This window comes from Dipodomys ordii, unplaced genomic scaffold, assembly GCF_000151885.1.
Source record: "Dipodomys ordii isolate 6190 unplaced genomic scaffold, Dord_2.0 Scaffold90, whole genome shotgun sequence".
Classification (NCBI taxonomy): domain Eukaryota; kingdom Metazoa; phylum Chordata; class Mammalia; order Rodentia; family Heteromyidae; genus Dipodomys; species Dipodomys ordii.
The window spans coordinates 3390430-3410095 of NW_012267306.1; positions in this window are offsets into that span (position 1 = coordinate 3390430).

Consider the following 19666-nt stretch of genomic DNA (forward strand, 5'->3'; position numbering starts at 1 on the left):
TCTTTTTGCTTATGTGGTGCTGAGGAATCGAACCCAGGGCCTCATGCATGCAAGGCAAGCGCTCTACCACTGAGCCACCTTCCCAGCCCCTATACTACCTTCTTTTGAAGACAAATTTATTAAGTTTTGAAAAAAATGTTTTACTGTCCCATTCCTTGAGACACTACATTTCATTTTGTCTTGAAAATATGCCCTATTTTCTTTAGCCTCTTCATCTCTGTCATGAAAATAACTGCTTGTCTACTAAAAATCTGACTGTGCTGTGGGTACCCTGTTGACAGAGCACTGGAAAGCCCACTGAGATGCACTTTACCTAGGCAGTGTCTAAGAAAAAAAGTGAGATAAATATTGCAAAAGCTATAACGGTGTCTAGATGAGTGAGACTTTCCTTTTGGCAGAGGACTGAAGGCTTCTTGGCTGGGAATGTTCCGGGGGCTGTGTGGGTGGGGGTGGTGGTGTCTGCAAAAGAGGAGGAGACATTGACCAAAGAATCAGTATCTGTTCCAGCTCTTTAAATAATGTTCACAGGGTGAAGCTACACTCCACACATATTCATAACTTGAACATACCTCAGAACTCCATCTACCAGCTCGAACTCTTCATGGTGAATTGCAGATGGCGAAAGGAAAAATATCTGGCTGAGGTAATGGGTGAAGTTCTTCTCATTTCCACCGTTGGCAAGATGTGTGCAAGTCTAGCATTCTGGTGGCTGGAAGACAACCAGAGCAGAGCTGGGATTGAAAAGACAAGGTGTAACTCCTGAACAATTGTGTCTCATGTTTTTGCTCAGGCATTCCCTCCTGTAAACCAATAAGGAGTGTATTTTGTTTGTTTTAGACTCTGCTGAATGATTGGGAAACATTATGTAAATTGTATGTCTAAATTGGAGTACAATTCCCTTAAAACTGGCATTCAGATACGAAGGGGAATTTTTTTTAGGAATTTATGAATACTAAAGACTTCAGGTTTACAAAGTCTGTCATACTAGGGTGCCCTTTCAATTACTCTACTTTGAGTTTTAAAACACTGTGTGAACTAGCTCAAACAACAATCTTAATCAAAGCTCTATTAGGATGTTTATAACGGTTAGATGACAGAATTAATAAAATATGAGCAAAAAATTGTCTAGACTTAATAAACATTTCAGAGGATGTAATGGTATAACCAGAAATATTGCTGGCAGTTGAAATCACTGACAAGGAAGGATGGAAAAGTGTTAAAGCCAGAGCTTATTATTTTAGAGATGTGGTGGTTAATGAAGCAAGGAAGCCATCAGAGCCCATTTACGTATAAAAGATGCAAGTACAAAACTATAAAGCTAAATTCAGTATACAAGGCATTTACTTCAGAGTAAAATGATCATTGTTGTTCAGTTTACTATTGATACACTCAGAAAGGCTATTCCTTTTCTTAAACAAAAACTAATACATAAATCAATCCAGGGATGATGTGTCTTTTGCCACTTTAAAACTAAGTTGAAAAATAAATAGTACACACTTTATTAACTTTCATTCTTAGTTTAGCAAGTAGATTTATATGTTTACTTTGAAAATAGGCTTAATTAAAAAAATGTTATGGGGAGGGAGCTTAAGTGATAAAGCATTTGCTTAGCATGAAATGAGGACTTGGGTTCAATCCCTAGTACTGCAAAAAAAGAAAAAAAGAAAAAGAAAAAAAATGGCCGAGTTTGGTGCCAGTGGCTCACATCTATAATTCTAGCTACATAGGAGGCTGAGAACTGAGAATCACTGTTCAAAGCCAGCCCAGAAGATAAATATGAGTGACTCTTATCTCCAAATAACAGCAAAAAGCTGGAAGTGGAGAAGTGGCTCAAGGGGCAAAGCACAAGCCTTGAGTGAAAAAACTAAGCAAGAGCTTGAGGTCCTGAGTGCAGGCCACAGTATATGGGTGCATGCGCGTGCGCGTGCACACACACACACACACACACATTTTATTAAAAATTAAAGTCCTATGGCAACAGCCCATGTGTCTAGAAGGCTACCCCCCATTGTATAGTAAACACAAGCAGCACAGGAACAGCTGCACTTGATGGTATGATTTAGCCTGAGTAGATACATGCATCAACTACAATGGATACTAACATAAGTTGGAGAGCCAGTACATACCACTCTTCAGTCTCTAAGCACTTCCTTAAGGGGATCCAGTAAGGGTTAAGTAAAAAGACACAGTATCTCCTGGATTTTCCACCTTATTGCATTCAGAAAACTTGTGTCATGTAAATTATAAATGTAATGTTGAAGGATCAACTAAAAACCACACAATATTCTTAAAATAACAAGAATATATTCCTGGCTAAAGCAATAAAAGAAGCTAAGTAAACTAAGAAATTGTTACTATGAGATGAGGACAGGGCACAGCAGTGAACAAAATAACACACAGAGAAAGCCATTGTTTCTTTTACAGAGACTGATTCAGTGGGAGAGTCAATAGTGGATGCGTTTACCCCAGGTGTGATTCCAGTTCATTTCAATGCTAATTTATGTACAAGAGAGCTCATGTGGCCTTTGTACTGGACAAATAAAGCATCGTGAGTTGGCTCCTTATTTGCCTTGTTTGCAGTGGGGAGGCTCTGTCACCACTGTATAAGGAGAGGACAAACTGATGAGACATTGACAATTGTGTGGTTCCACCAATACTATTAGAGCCTGTGAATTAAGGAGATGAGAAATCCTATGCTATGGCTTTGGGGTGAACAGGTCCCAGTTATAATGGCACCAATGTATTTTTTGTCTTCCTGAATAGAGACCTGAGGAAGAGAAAAATGATAGCTTTAGGCTCTGGTAGTGCAGAATGGATAAAAAAAAAATTGGAGGGAGGCACTTATTGGCCATTTAAAGTGCAAAGAGAATGGGACAATCAGTTTGTTTCTAGATCAGGTGGAGATACAAAGCCTGCTAGGAATGCCGCATTTCCTTGCGGAGCTCATGCTGCTTTCCTTTACTTCTTGGGAAGGAAGAAAAATGCTTCATTTCTTCCCAATGAGTTTATAGTAGTGATACATAAGATGTAAGTGGATTCCCCAAGAGAAAAATGTGACATAATAAATGTATTTGTATGCCGCTGCTGAATAAATAAGTTTTGAATGAATAAAATAGAATTCAGAAAATATCTTTTTAAAATATATATTTATTGTAAAAAAAAGTTGTATCGAGAGGTTACAGTTACAAGAAAATATCTTAAGAGCAGAGATTTTTTTTTTTTACTTGTCTGTGTAGTACCATGTTGTTTCATTTTTGCCCCAACTAAATAAAAATTGTCTTGTATATAAGTTTATCTGAGCCCGGTGCTGGTGGCTCACTCCTGTAATCCTAGCTACTCAGGAGGCTGAGATCTGAGGATCGTGGTTCAAAGGCAGCCTGGGCAGCAAAGGCCGTGAGACTCTTATCTTACCGGAAGCAGCGCTGTGGCTCAAGAGGTAGAGTGCTTGCCTTGAGCTGAAGAGCACAGGGACAGCGCCCAGGCCCAGAGTTCAAGCCCCAAGACCAACCAAAAAAAAAAAAGTTTATCTGGTTTGGGGAGGGGAAGGAAGTCACAGAAATGGTGGGACAACACTTAGCCATGATACTCAGTAGACACTATGTTGGAAATGAACTATACAACTTGGGGGAGGAGAGAGGGCAGGAGAGAAAAATTGGGAGTAAAGGAGAAAGGGTGTGACACTGTTCAAAATGAAATGTACTCATTACCTGGCTTATGTAACTATAACTCCTCTATATATCACCTTGACAATAAAATAAAAAAAAAACTATCAGTATTTCATACACAACAGTATATATAATGGTTGAGGTAAAGGAACTTTCTTTGTTTTTTGCAATATTTTTATAATCAATTTAGTGAGGCTCAAATTTCATGCACCAAAATTTCTATGTTAATCATGCAACATGTTTTAAGAATTGTATGTATATATATATGTGTATATATATATATACATAATCAATTGCATCACAATCAAGATATACATATAGAATTCCAAAAGTTTTCTTGAGCTTCTTGGCAATCAGTCTCCTTCATTTTCTATCCCAGGCAATCCTTGATCTGCTTTCTGTCATAGACTGGTTTTACCTAGTTCAGAATTTCATGTGGAAGAAGTTATGCAATATGTATTCTTTAATGCTTAAATCTTTTATGACTAATTATTTTGTTTTTGAACATCATCATCATTTGCATGTAGTTTTTGATTTGCAGCAGTTTATTTATTTTACTACTGAGTAACATTCCATTGTTTAAATATTAGTTGAATATCAAGCACTAGTTTTTTCCACTTACTAGTTTAGGGACTTGTGGGTGACTTTATATTTTAAGCTATTAAGAATAACGATGTGAACATGTATTTATGTGCTGGTCCTTGTGATTGATTTATCATTACTTGTATGTAAAATTCCTGAGTTATCTAGTAAATGTTTGTCAAATGTTATAAGAATAATGGCGCCAATGTTTCATTAGGTAAATGATCAACTTCTTTGGTAGTTTATGTACTTTTCATTGTGCTCATATTTTTATAGTCAATCTAGTTCTTTTTGAAATGCAGGCCTAAATGTAGTTACTATATTTATTGTCAGATATATTGTTATATAAATTCAAATATGACACTCAAATAAGAGAAAATGTTCCTCTTGCCCCAAACCCTGTCTTTAGGTATGGCTCTTCCTGAGGCTTCTAGGAGATTAAATTGACTGAGACATGTAACATGCTCAGCACAATACCAGGCACAGAATTCATGTCTAGTGGGTATCAATGGTATTTATGATCTGAGTTTGTTGATAGCATGAAAGAGAAGATGTATTCCAAGGCTGGAAGTTAAACTATGACTGTGCTGTACTGTAGTCATCTTTCCTGGAACACTCAGCCTCCAACTGCAGGAGCTTCATCATTTGCATTATTGATTAAAAGCGTATTGTCATGTACACTTAGTGGATGAAAGCCAGCTCCCAACATAAAAGCAGAACAAGGCAGAATCTAACAGTATTCTAAACTGCAAAAAGAGAAAATAAATAAGAGCAGAATCCCAGTGTGGGAATTACAACAATTTAAGACTCAGTATGCTTTCCTGCAGACTTTTCAAGAACTTCTTTAATAAGTTTTCTAAAGTATGATCATTTTGTTAAAACCTAGGAAGGCAGGGCAGATTGGGTAAAAATAAGGTATGGGAAACAATATCTAGAAATGCAGAGATAAAAACCTATTAATAAGTACTTTTATGAAAAGCACACAAACACTACTCGCTTTGCTTTAACTCTCTCGTAAGCAGCAATATGTAGTAAGAAGGAAAAGAAAGTGAAAGAAAGAGCAGCCTCTCCCCTCTGACCTCATCTGCTTGCCTAAGTATTAGTGTGTTCTGGGAAGTGAGCAAGGATACTTTTTTTTAAAAAAGGTATTTATCCCAGTAAAGATAAAAGGAAAACAACAACAAACAACAAAACACCTCTCAAAAGCAGAAACCAGCACTTTTGTGCCTATGGGCACAAAAAGAATGTGTGTGAAAAGATATATTTGTTTTAACCTTGGATACTTGTCTCCAGTGTCAGAATCTATGTTTTGTTGAAAGGGTGCTCAAGCATCTGTGTCACAATAACCCATAGATAATGAGCAGACAGACTGTGAAGTCTCCTGGCCCCACTGATGAAATAGTATAAGAATGTTGGAATGTACTGGATGTCAGAACAAAGGGGAGCTGTTATTCTAAGCTACGTCTGAGCCAGACTCCCAACATAGGTTCCTGCCATGAATATCGGTGATAGTGAAGCCCTCATGGCTGTTACGTCCAGGTCATGTTCTATTTTTCCATCTCACCTTTGCTTTGCTCTATTAATAAACAACTTTCTTGGTCTCCATCTCATTGTGTCCTAAAATTCCACTATTTTTTTTTTTTATAAGACAACAGCCGGAATCTAATATCCAAGGGCCAGGCAGAGCTCTCTGTCTTTTGGGAAACCTTCTTCTGGAGCATCTCCAACAGGAGAATACTGTGACTAATTTTAACTTACTGGATCAACCTTGGTGTTTAACTAGTTACTTCGAGGAAAGAACCACCTTTTACCTTTTTGTCTTAAAAAAAACAAAATCAACCTTTAAAGCTCCTTCATCTGTGGGTGATATTTCTAAATCTAGAGGTGAAGAAAATTAAATCCGGTTTATAAAGTAGGTGCACGCCAAAAACCAAGGGACTTTCCAATTGAGTTTTACTCAGAACTATAAGCTAGTTTTGCTGCTTGGCCAGCAGTGTGGCATCCTGCTGCTAATCTTTGAACTCATCATATCCAAGGTATTCTGCACCCTTTTCAGCCAAAAAAGTTAGGGGGGACATCTTGCTTTCAACACCATTGAGGGTGATCTGTGTAGTTACTTTTAATTTTTAATTAACTAATTAATTAATTAATTTTTATTGTGAGAATACCATACAGAGTAGTTACAATTACATGGGCAAGATAACGAGTACATTTCTTATCAAGCATTGTTGCCTCCTCTTTGTTTCCCCTTCCCAACCCTTCCCATACTCTCCCCCTTTCCCCTCTCCACCCAATCCTCCCCCCCCACCAAAGTTGTAAAGTTCCTTTTTCTACATAACGACTTATACATCTCATTGTTGCAATGGGTCCACCTGTATCCCTATTTAAATGATTTGTTTTTTCCCTTCCCCTCCACAAATTATACCAACATCAAATACAGTGAAAGCATGGGTTATATCGTGGGGGAGGGACATACAAAGCAACATAGAAATCATCTTGTAAATATGTTAGAAACAATTGTGTGAAAGGAAAAAAAAACTTTTGAATACTTATCTTGGGGTTCATTCTCCTAACATCAACTTATCTGACCTTTTCTGGTTGACTCAGACATATACTAGTTATTGCAAATAAGGGAAACCATGGGACCTCTGTTTCTTTGGACCTGGCTTACTTCACAATATAATTTTTTCCAAGTCTTTCCATTTCCTAACAAATGGGGCAATGTCATTCTTTCTGATGGAGGCATGGAATTCCATTGTGTATATGTACCACATTTTCTTGATCCATTCATCTACTGAGGGGCATCTGGGTTGGTTCCATATCTAGCTATGGTAATAATGCTGCCCATAATAATGCTTCACTAGCCATACAACAGACAAGGGTCTCATATCTAAAATATAACTGGAACTTAAAAAATTAAATCACCCAAAAACAAATCTTCAAAGAAACAATTGTCCAATAAATAAGTGGGCTAAAGACTTAAAGAGAAACTTCTCTGAAGAGGAAAGAAGGATGGCTAATAGACACATGAAAAAATGCTCAACCTCTCTAGCCATAAAAGAAATGCAAATCAAAACAACATTGAGATACCACCTCACCCCACTTAGAATAGCTATAATCAAGAACTCTAATAACAACAGATGCTGGAGGGGATATGGACAGAAGGGAACCTTACTGCATTGTTGGTGGGAGTGTAAACTTGTCCAACCACTTTGGAAAGGAGTATGGAGGTTCCTCAAAAGACTCCACATAGAGCTCCCCTATGACCCAGCAATCCCACTTTTGGGCATTTATCCAAATGATCACAAACAAGACCATACTAAAGCTACCAGCACAACTATGTTTGTTACTTTTAATTTTTGATGTGGAATCAAGCTTGGCATTCTACTGACTTGGTAGAGAAATAGTGATTTTCTCTAAAAATGAAATTGAATTAAAAGCAACAGCATGTCAATAGTTAGCAGCTTCATTAACCAAACATGGCTAGAAAAAGGTTTTTATTTCTAAAATAAACATGACTGAAGTTTGTCTTTGATAAAATGCACAATTCTTTTTTTGTTCGCTATTTGCTTGATTTTTGTCCTTTCTATTTTATTTATTTTTATTTTTTTTATTGTGAAAATACCGTACAGAGGAGGGGTTACAATTACATGGGCAAGATAATGAGTACATTTCTTATCAAGCATTGTAGCCTCCTCCTTTGTTTCCCCTTCCCATCCCTTCCCATATCCCCCATTCTTGATTAGCATTCTTGAGCTACATAATCTGATGGAAAGTTGAAATAATGAGAAAGGATTTGGGTTCCTACCAGCCAGGTGCTCACAAATGCCCAAACAAGAGAAAATGCCAGTGAATTAAGATTCTGGACCTGCAGTGGGGGGGGGGGGGAAGATGTTGAACATGTGGAAAAGTATATAAAACAAGAGTGTGTGAGGTAAAATAAATTGTGGTGATGATTTCAGTATTATTTGGGGACTATTCATCATCAATACATTGACCCATCTGTGTACTTCATCTCTATGTTCACCCACATAAAAATTATGCATTTCCCTTTGTGACCATTTAAAAACCAATACTACAAAATACAAGGAAAGAAAAAAAGACAAAATTTTATAAGCCTTGAGAAATCCCAGTGGATGCTACTTTATCTTATTGCATATTTCATCCTGATTCTTCAAAGTCAGTGATACATTTATCTTACTCATGGTTCTCTTACTAAAAACGCTTACCAAGCATAATGTGAACCTCCTTCAAATCCATACTTCTCACCCATTCTCCCTACAGCCTAAGGAACGTAGAGCAAAGTTCCAGAAACCACGGGGTTAGTTTGAGCACATTTTCCCATTCAGAGATGTAGAAAAGGGCACTGTAGATATCAGGCATAGAATACTGCGACATATTATTGCAGCTCTGAGACCACTCCTCTGCAATGTGATTTAGTGAATCTTCCTGGAAGCAGGTGTACTTCTATATCCCTCCATTTTGTTCTAGTCTGGTCTGGTGGCTTTGACTAGCAGCAGACTACAGCAGATGTGACATTTTCTGATTTCTGATTTCTTTTTTTTTGGGGGGGGTCCGGTCGGTCGTGGGGCCTGAACTCTGGGCCTGGGCGCTGTCCCTCAGCTCTTCAGCTCAAGGCTAGCGCTCTAGCTCTTGAGCCACAGCGCCACTTCTGGCTTTTTTCTTTTTGCTTATGTGGTACTGAGGAATCGAACCCAGGGCCTCAGGCATGCAAGGCAAGTGCTCTACCACTGAGCCACCTTCCCAGCCCTGCATTTTCTGATTTCTGAGTTTAGGCTTTGGTGTCTTTATGGTACTAGTTTTGTAATCTGGATTATATCATGAAGAAGCTGGGAACAGTCTCCTTTAGGATAAAAGATTACGTGGAGAGTAAAGTCCATGAGATAGCCAGTACTACTTGTCAAGCAGGCAAGGAAGGCCACTTTGGACCATCCATCTCGAGTTGAACTACTAGACAGCTGACTCCTGAAGCTACATGAATGACCTAGCTGAGCCCAGGATTGATGCATACGCTCATGTGCAAATAAAATAGTCATCTTAAAGTCACTGAATTTTGATATGGTTTGTTACATAGCCATGGATAATATGGATGCACTGTGGAAAAGAAGACACTGTTTGCATTAACTTCTTTTTCTTCCCCCTTCTCCTCTTCTCCGTTCTTCTTCCGCTTTTTGCTATTATGGTTGTTATTGTGTTTTGATGATATTGGGGCTTGAGCTCAGCCTACGTCCGAGGAATACATTCTGACACTTGCGCCACACCAGGCCCTGTTTCCTTTAGTTGCTTTCCTTCATATTTTGGCTCAGGGCCAGTCTCAGACTGTTATCCTTCCACCTATGCCTCCCACACATCTGGGATCAAAGCAACTCATGGTACTGGGCTTATTGATTGAGATGGGGCCTCATTAGCTTTTTTTCCCCCTAGGCTGGTCTCAAACTATGATCTTCAGGATTTCTACTCCACTCGGATTGTAGATATGAGCTACTGTGTTCCTGGCCAACTTGAGTTTTTAATGTGAAAGGACACATTTCAAAGAAATAGTGATTAAAGCTCCTAGACTGTCCTCAGAACAGTTATTCTCCAGTCTGTCGGTTGGGGGTGCATCACTGGAAGAGTTTGAGATCACCTACATTATGACAAAAAGCACATCCTTACGACATTAGAACATTAAAACCAGTAGCTTGCACATTGCCCCTCCTACACCTCCCCTCCTTATGATCAAGTGGTTTGATTTTTCTAGTTTTTAATCAGAAGCCTCTTGACATTATTAGAGTTCTTATACTTCTCAGTCTTCTTAAGAGACATTAAAAATTAACTTCTAAACTTTAATTTTTTCTTACAGCCAATGAAGTAGAAAGTGACATGCTATTACTATTGCTCATTGGTTTAAGGATGAAATGACAATAGTGACAGTAGTTAATTCAAATTAATTTTAGTTCAAGTGAGACATAACGGTACATTTATCCTTTCCCCTATATCTGCATCCATGCATCTGTGCATGCAGTCATCTGTTTTAATCATCCCTCATTGACCTGTTGATAACAGAGGGATTCTTTTCTTTAATTTAAATTTTATTGTAAAGGTGACACACAGAGGGGTCACAGTCAAGTAAGTCAGGTAATGAGTACATTTCCCTTTGAACAGTGTTACCCCTCCTTCATTTTCTCCGATTTTCCCCCTCCAGACTCCCTCTTCCCCCAAATTATAGAGTTCATTTCCACAGAGTATTACTGTTGAATTGGTTCACCCTTTATCCCAGTTTCTGTGATTCCCCTTCCCTTCGCCAAATCAGACAAACATACACAAGATAAAGGGCACAGAAATTAAAAAAAACAACAACAGTGACATCAGGAAATAAACCAAAGGAAAAAACAAAGAAGACAAAAGAAATAACTGCAAACAATACAATAAAAACCCTCTTTCCATTTCTTGGAGTTCATTCTATAAGCATCATTTTATATGGTCATGTGCAATAACTATTGAGCTATTGTGATGAAAGGAGGCTACTTGCTTCAGTGTCATGACCTAACCCCGAGCACATACCGACAGCCCTGAGTCCTGTGTGGCCTGTGTCAAAAGCAAGTCTAGACTTGTGTCATTGAAGGAGAGAGAGAAGGAGAAGGAAAGGAGAGGAAAAAGAGAGAGGATAGGAAAAGGGTAGACAAAAGCCATCACCAGCAAAAAATAGGCAGATATCTACTGAGATTCCAGTGGGAAAAACACACCATAGGAGATACAGGGGTTTTACTCATGGATGGAGGTTGCAACCAGGGGCCTGCTTTGTAGGAACATACGTATGAGGAGCCCTCTAGTTGTTACAAGAAAGTGTGATGGTATTGTTTGAATAAACCTACACATTCTAAATCTTTTTACTTCCTCTAAATAACCTTTCTCTTTCCTTTCTTCCATTTTTCTTCATTTTTCTTTCTCTCCCTCCCGATTTGTTGCTATTGAATTTATTTTGTTATTCTCTGTGTATGTGTGCGTATTATCATTCTCTTGCTAACGTACAGATTTAATGAGCAAATGAGCCATGTCTATCATGTGCACCATTGTGACTCTAGCACTTAACACCACAGGTCAATGTGGACACTCAATTTCCAAATGAACCAATAAACTGAATGATAAAGTCCTGGGAGGCAATGCTTGATGGGGAATGATGATGACACACTTAATCTGGATCTATTTATTTATCACCCTGCACCAGAATAAACTCCAAAAGATCAAAGACCTTGCAGTCAAAGCAGATCCCTTAAAACATTACAGGAAGGAATAGGAGAAACTCTAGGACTCCTTGGCATAGGCTGAAATTTTCTTAAAAAAGACCCAGAACCACAACAAATCAAAGAAAGGTTGGACAAATGGGATTGCATGAAATTGCAGAGCTTCTGCATGACAAAGCACATAGCTAGCAAGATCAATAGAAAGCCCACTGATTGGGAGAAGATCTTCACTAGCCATACAACAGATAAGGGTCTCATATCTAAAAATATACCTGGAACTCAAAAAATTAAATCCTCCAACAACAAATCCTCAAAGAAACAGCCGCTCAATTAATAAGTGGGCTAAAGACTTAAAGAGAAATTTCTCTGAAGAGGAAATAAGAATGGCCAATAGACACATAAAGAAACGCAATGTCGTGCTTTCTGATGGAAGCATAGAATCCCATTGTGTATATATACTACATTTTCTTAATCCATTCATCTACTGAGGGTCATCTGGATTGATTCTATATTCTAGCTATGGTAAATAATACTGCAATGAACATAGTTGTACTGGCCTTGTTTGTGGTCATTTGAGTAAATGCCCATCAACCTGGATATTTTAAATGTGAGAAGATAGGAGATATTCAGGTGGTTGACCCAGTTAGCACACACTATTGGTAGAGATATTTTAAAGCTAAATAGTGCAAAAGGTAAGAGATTTTAAGGAAAAACAATAGTCTCTTCATGTTCCACTTTAGTCCCTCTTCTCAAAGGTAGACATTTAACATCATTTAAATTCTTTCAAGGTTTCTGCAGTGGTCAGTATTGTTAAAATATTCTGCTCCTTTCTTCTCAACCTATGAACTACTAAATTATCATTGGCTATTTTATAGATAGGAAGCTTTTGTACATTTGTACCAAATTTTCATATTTCTTCCTATTTCCTTCCAATATACTTGTATTTTTAAATGCTTCTTGGTTGAGTACATTTGTGAATTTAAATATTTTTCGTAAGTCTGTACCCATCAGCTATAAGGTACTTTTTTCTTTCTAAGCTGTAAAATGGGGATGTTTGTATGTTCAGACTTCCTTCATCTCCACTAAGTTTCTGAACGTTGTACTTTAGTCCACAGAGCCAGGATTGATAGCATTTATATTTTCCTGTCAACTACTAGCAATTCAAAATAATGTTACCTTGGAATTAGCTTCATGCTTGAATTATATTGCTTTTGCTTGTATCTTTTTAAAAATTATAACTAGAGTTCCTGATTCTTTTTCTCCTCTGATGGATAAAGAAGCCCATTTCTATTTTATTGATAACATTATCTATTTTCCTGCCTATTCTTATTTATAGAATGACATTTTTTTTCTCTCAGCTATTGACTTTCTGTTTTAATTAGTGTTGTTACATGAACCATGGCTTGATTGTACAATGTTCTGCTTTCCTGATGTCTTATATTTCCTCTTTCATTTTGATCCTAGTAAAAGCAATAAAGATAAGTTCACACAAAATTCTCCAAAGAAAGCACAATTTCATTAGAAATAGAATAAATTCTATAGGCATGAAATTACTTTATGTTGTAGAAATAAAACAGTAGACCTCAGACTTTGACTGTAATTTATAACATTTAATTTTATAGTAAGTTTTATAAATACGGATGGATGACTTTTTACAGTTTAAATGGTTCTGGACTAAACAAACCTTGTATCACTAATTCTTATTTTTTACATTAAAATCAGAAGAAAAAGATGAGCAGGGAATTTTGAGAAAAATTCTTGCTAGAATCAAAACTGTAGCCAAGGGATGGGAGATGTGAGTAGGCAGTTTAGGTGGTGCCCTGATCTTTATTATTTATTAAATAGATAAATATATTTTGAGATGGAAACCTGGCTGTTAAAATGATGCAAAGAAGAGTAAAATTCTAAAAAAATACAACATCATTCACGTTGTTCTCATAGTCTAAAATGTGAAGTATGACTACTTAGAGATCTCAAAAATAAGTCATTTTCATTTTGGCAAATAATGTTTAATGACATAAAATAAATATTACACACCCATGTATATGTTGGCACTGAGACCAAATTGACTCAAGGCACAGTAATTGTGCCAGTGTAACCATCCTCATCACATTAATGTGCACCATTACACGGTGATTACGCTTTTCCATTTATCTAACTTGCCATAATGTTTGCATTCCAAGCAGAAATGAGAATTACAAATTATGCTGAGGCAAGGAAAAAGCTGCACCTGAAATAGTTATGACAATTTAACAGTATAGATGCATAGAAAGTTTGCAAAGTGCTTTTCACTAGATTTGTTCAACTCCTTACCATAACAAGCTTGAGAAATGTATGCTGCTGTATTATCTCCTCTTTATTACTGATTAAACCAAGAATCAAAAATGTTGTTACATTTTAAGGAGCAGAACAGAAATTCTAACTCAGGAAAAATCTCTTTACTGTTCCACAAAATGATCTCCTTATCACTTGGTAGTGTTTATTATTATTACAATATTAGAATAATAAAGAAAAGACATTGTTTAGTTGTAGATATCCAATCTTATACAAGGTTCTCTGGGGTTCCCAATATACCTTCTAAAGGCCAAAGTATAGTAGTCAGAAGACTTCGTGATTAAGGAGAATAGTGTGTGTGTGTGTGTGTGTGTGTGTGTGTGTGTGTGTGTGTGTGTGTGGCCTTCTCTACCTATCACCTAGGTAAATTCTTGTAAATGGTACTTAGCAAAACTTTGAAATGGAAGATAATTTATTAATATTAGGGTAGATTTCCCCTAGTTTTCCCTCAATGGTGGTGTTTGGGGTTTGAGGGGAAATATTATTTTATTCACTGTATATATTTTTAGAATGTAGAGAAGTAAAACAATAATAAAATGATCACACTGAAGTAAATAATATAAAAGATCACTGAAAGCTCTGCATGGAGAGTGGGTTGTATTCTTACTGCAGTGAAAAACGATATCTGCTTTTTAAAAAAAGAGGTAATATAATCTTTTAAGCTTTACTGACTTTGCCTTTGCTTAATTCTAGTAGACTATATGCTCTTTGGTCTGTTTTACCAAGTTAGAATAGAATAGAATAGAATGTGTAGATAACAGAATTTGAACTTAGGTGTTGTGATTCTTTCTTGGCTTTCATGTTAAGAATTGATATGAGTTATACCTCCAGTCTAGATTTTTGCTGGTTAATTAGAGATGGAATCTTGCAGATTTTTCTGCCTTAGCTGGCTTTGAACCACTATCCTCTGGATCTAAGCTTTCTGAATAGCTAGGATCAGAAATGTCTGGCTTAGTCATATTTTAAGATTTAGAGAATGATGAGGTTGATGGCTATGCCAACTTGTTGCATTTTAAACTGATGTCCAATATAATTATGAAACTGGGGTCTGGGAAGTTGGCTCAGTGGTAGAGTGCTTGCCTTGCAGGCATGAGGCTCTGGGTTCAATACCTCAGCACCACATAAGCAGAAAAAAAGCTGGAAGTGGAGCTGTGGCTCAAATGGTAGGGTGCTAGCCTTGAACTGAGGAGCTCAGGAACAGTGCCTGGGTCCAGAGTTCAGCCCCCATGACCGACAAAAAACAAAAAACAAAAACAATATAATTATGAAACTAAAGTATATTAAAAACCCAGACTATTTTTGGATCTTTTGATGTCTAGTCTGATATCTAAGACTGCAAAACTTTCAATTTTTTTTCAAACTATTTTCCTCTTTGTCTGAACTGTTTCTTGAGAATTTAAAATGCAATAGTTAATGGTTTTATTTCTGAATTTTCTTAGTAATTAGCAAGGTATTCCATGCTTGAGAATTTTTTTAAGCCTGACTTTCTGAAAGTTGCTAACAACTGAGTAGATCAGCACACCTTAATCACATATTTTACCAAAAAATTCTTGATACATACTTAGATTTCATAAGAGTTGCAGTTGAAAAGTTGATTCATGTAGTTCCTCATATTTTTAAATGTTTTCCAGCAAATGTATTAAGGACTAGACTTAAAATTAAAATTACTTAAAGCACAGTTTAAAATGATCAAGAATGTAATGCAATTTAGAATCAGTTGCATTTAATTGAAATCAAACAATTTGGTCCTTTGTTTCTCTAATTACATTTCAACATCCACAGGTGACTGGTGACTGTAGCATTGAACAACACAGGTTTTGATAGTTTAACTAATTCTCTGGAACTCTACTTGCTTCCCTAGAAAAATGTTAACTTATACGCACTTTTACAATAGTATATTTGACATGCAATATTCTTTTTCCTTTCAGGTAATTTAAAGTCAGAGTGATCATACTCTGGCTCCAGCAGCCTCATGTTCTTTGCTTTTATAGTTTCATGGTCCTTCCAGTGGCTGTCTGAGAGCACATGCCTGTAGCTGCCATTTATTACCAATTGCCCATGAAATGATACTTATTTTAGGGAATGACATTTTCATCTACTGACTAGATGACTGGTTTTGATTCCAGTTTGGGTGCATATAATCTTTCATTGTTTGCTTATATATTTGAGTGTCAATTGCATACTCACATTTTGCCAGAAGAATTTAAAAGAACACTGTTAGATAATTTTTATAGATGGCATGTATGAAGTTTTCTTGATGTATTTACTTGTAATGAATTCACATGTGCTAATAGAGATTTAGTGTGGAATTTACTTAGAATGTTTATACTCTCATTTTGTGAAATGAGCTCAGTCTACCTGTCAGGTTGATGGAGGGAGGGAGGGAGAGAGAGAGAGAGAGAGAGAGAGAGAGAGAGAGAGAGAGAGAGTTTGCTTATGTGCTTTAAACTTTGTACTATCTTAAAACTTAAAACTATTTCTTCTTATCCAGAGTATCTGGTGTTTGCATCATAGAAACTTCAGGAAGATTTATTATAGAGGAATAACTTTAAGTTCTTCTTTTTTATTTTGTCAGTCATGGGGCCTGAACTCTGGGCCTGGGTAATGTCTCTCAGCTCTTCAGCTCAAGGCTAGTGCTCTACCACTGAGCCACAGCACCCCTATCGGCGTTTTCTGCCTATGTAGTGCTGAGGAATCAAACCCAGAGCCTCATGCATGGAAGGCAAGCACTCTATCACTGAGCCACCTTCCCAGCCTAATTTTAAGTTCTTGCAGATGGCAAAACTCCAAATTTAGATGGATTAACAATTTACTTAGTTGATTATATATTTATAAAGTTCCTACTATGTTCAAAATAATGTAATATTGGGGCTGGGAAGGTAGTTCAGTGGTAGAACGCTTGCCTTGCATGCGTGAGGCCCTGGGTTTGATTCCTCAGCACCACATAAGCAAAAAGAAAAAAGCCGGAAGTGGCACTGTGGCTCAAGTGGTAGAGCGCTAGCCTTGAGCTGAAGAGCTGAGGGACAGCACCCAGGCCCAGAGTTCAGGCCCCATGACAAAAAAGATGTAATATCAAAAGGAGGATTTTTGACCTCTTTCTTCTAATAACACTTTTTAACTGACATATGTCATTTTACTCCAGGTTTAGCCAGGAGAGTCATACCACTGTCTTGGCTGGACTCATTTGTTTGTTCTTGTCAGAGTATAAAGGAAACAAAAGACTATTGCTGAGCTCTGTTTACCACTTCATCACTAATTACAGAATGTCCCAGGGAAGACTAACCCTTTTCTTCTTGCTCCCACTGAAAGTCAAGGATTATGATAAATATTGTATTTACCACACTGAAAACGTTCAAGGCTCATGGTTAGGCTTAAATAAGTCTTGCCTGTGGCTAACTGGTTTAATGTTAGACAGCCCCCTCTCTCACAATCTCTAGGTTTGAGAAGGAAGAGGGGATGTACCGTAAGTGTTCTACACCAAATTTGCAGGACTTACGAGTCAATCCAAGAGGTAGAAGAAAAGGGAAACAAGAAGCACAGCCATGAATAATAGTAGTGGGTCTACAATGGAATTTTGTATGTTCCAACTGTACGTTCCCCTGGCCTGGACCAGATGAAAAGACCATGTTGACTGCTGCTTTCTGAGCCTGCAGAAAGGCAGAGCTTAAGGCAAAAGGTAGGTTTGAAAGCATTTTATTTTACATTTATTTCTTATTTTTAAATTCTTAAAAATTATCTGAGTATGGATGCAAAGGGAATTCAATTAAACACATCAATGTATGGGTATAATGTATCTTAATAAATATTACTCCTCCATTATTCTTCTCCATCTCTCCCGACAGACAAGGATCTAGTTTCAGTCTTCTGTGTATGGATGTCCAGTTGTTTTCAACACCATTTGTTGAAGAGGTTGTCTTTTTTTCCAACATATATTTTTGGCTCCCTTATCAGATCGCAGTAGGTATATGGATTTGTTTTCTGGGACTTCTAGTTTGTCCCATTGATTTTCAGAACCATTTCTTTGTGTCAGTATCAAGCAGTGAGGGTGTATATGCCAGCTTTGATACCTTCTCCAAATCAAGATAAAGTGAAATCTTTACATACAGTAGGAGACCATTGATCGCTTCCTCTATATATTCAGGCTCACTATATGTATGCACTGGGGGGAAGTTTTTTAAAATATAGAAACATAGTAGCTTTTAAAATATAGAAACATAGTATTTCAGGTGAGGGGAGATGAGAGAAATGGTATGGAATAAGGAAGATGGTGAGATGGAGGGGGGGATGCTCATTGTAGGTATGGAGATCAATTGTGAGGAGGAACGGTGATGTAAGCGGCTGATATAAGTAGGGAAGATGAAGAAGGTTCTAGGGTAAGGAAGAAGGTGAAGTAAGTTACTAGAAAGAATGGTGTGGAGAAGAAAAAGAAAACAGGACAGGAAAGAAGAAGTTAAAAAAACCCATTGCAACAATGAGATGTACAAGTGGTTATGTCGAAAAACGAACTTTACAACTTTGGCGGGGGGGTGGAAATGGAAGGGATGGGAAGGGGACACAAAGGAGGAGGCAACAATGCAAGTGACTCTCAACCCAGAACCAAGATAAAAACAACTCAAAGGATCCCAAGCCAATACACTGAGCCCACAGCAGAACATGCTGTTTAGAGGTCCCCCCAAACAGTCAGCATTCTGTCTCTGTGGAGGTTGTAGTTTATTTCCCATTAAGTTCTTTCTTGAAGAAACCTTCACTTCCACTCTCAGGTCTTGCTGGCTGATCTGGCTTGACTGGCGGCAATCCCTCCAGTAGGAGAGGAAGCCCGTGTCTCTCCCAAGGCCCTGGAAGGTTGAGTTGTATGTCCTGGCATTGCTCCAGGATAAGGAAGGCTTTCAACTCGCTGTTGGTGTTCAGGAGATACAGCTGCTTTGTTTTATTTCCAATCAGCCCAAGGCTGTGAAAGGCTGGCTCAATTGTCTGCTCCCCCTGCTTCCCTGCCTACTCTCCTATTGGAATTCCCTTGTGATTTGCCCACTGGGACCCACCTGGCTGGTGTGGGCCGCTGCCCTGGTGGGGAGGATTATAACCACAATGAACCCTGACCCTCACTCAGCCCGCTCAGTTAGTGTGGGCAAGCGTCCTGGGGGAAGGTGGCTATATAATAATCATGCTTAGCTATGATGCCACTGGAACCCACTGAGTCCGTGCAGCCCAGGTCCTGAGCAGAGGAGGCGTTGTAGGAAAATTCAGCAGCTCTTCCACCTGCTCAGGTGCAGCTTGGGAGCGAATCACTCACCTGCTGTGGAATCCTTGCCTGGATTCAGCTGTCCTGGGTTGTGGGGAAGATTGTGTGACAGGTGTGAGTTCTTTGTTTACTGTTGCTCTGTCACCCACTGCCTCTGTCTGTGTCACTAGGTCCTCTCTGGCGTTTTTTCTTTGCCAAACCTCTGACTAACCAAGCTGTTGTAGTGCTTGTGTGGCTCTCACTAGGAGCTAAAAACACCTGCTGTTCAACCGGGCCTACAGGCAATCACTGCAGAACTCTAACCTTTGTGGTGGCTCTTGCCCATCCCTGATATGCTTAAGTCAGGTATTTGTTCTTGTTGTTGTTGTTTTGCTTTGTCTCCACTTTTAGAAGGTTAAGATTTCTGGATTTGTACTACACTTTGTTTACTTAAACTTTGCCTGGCATCCTCACTTAAACTACATTTCCCTGGGAAGTCCCTGTACCTCCAATTGGTGGGAGTAGACTGATTTTCCTGTTAACCATCCTTCCTTCCTTCCTTCCTTCCTTCCTTCCTTCCTTCCTTCCTTCCTTCCTTCCTTCCTTCCTTCCTTCCTTCCTTC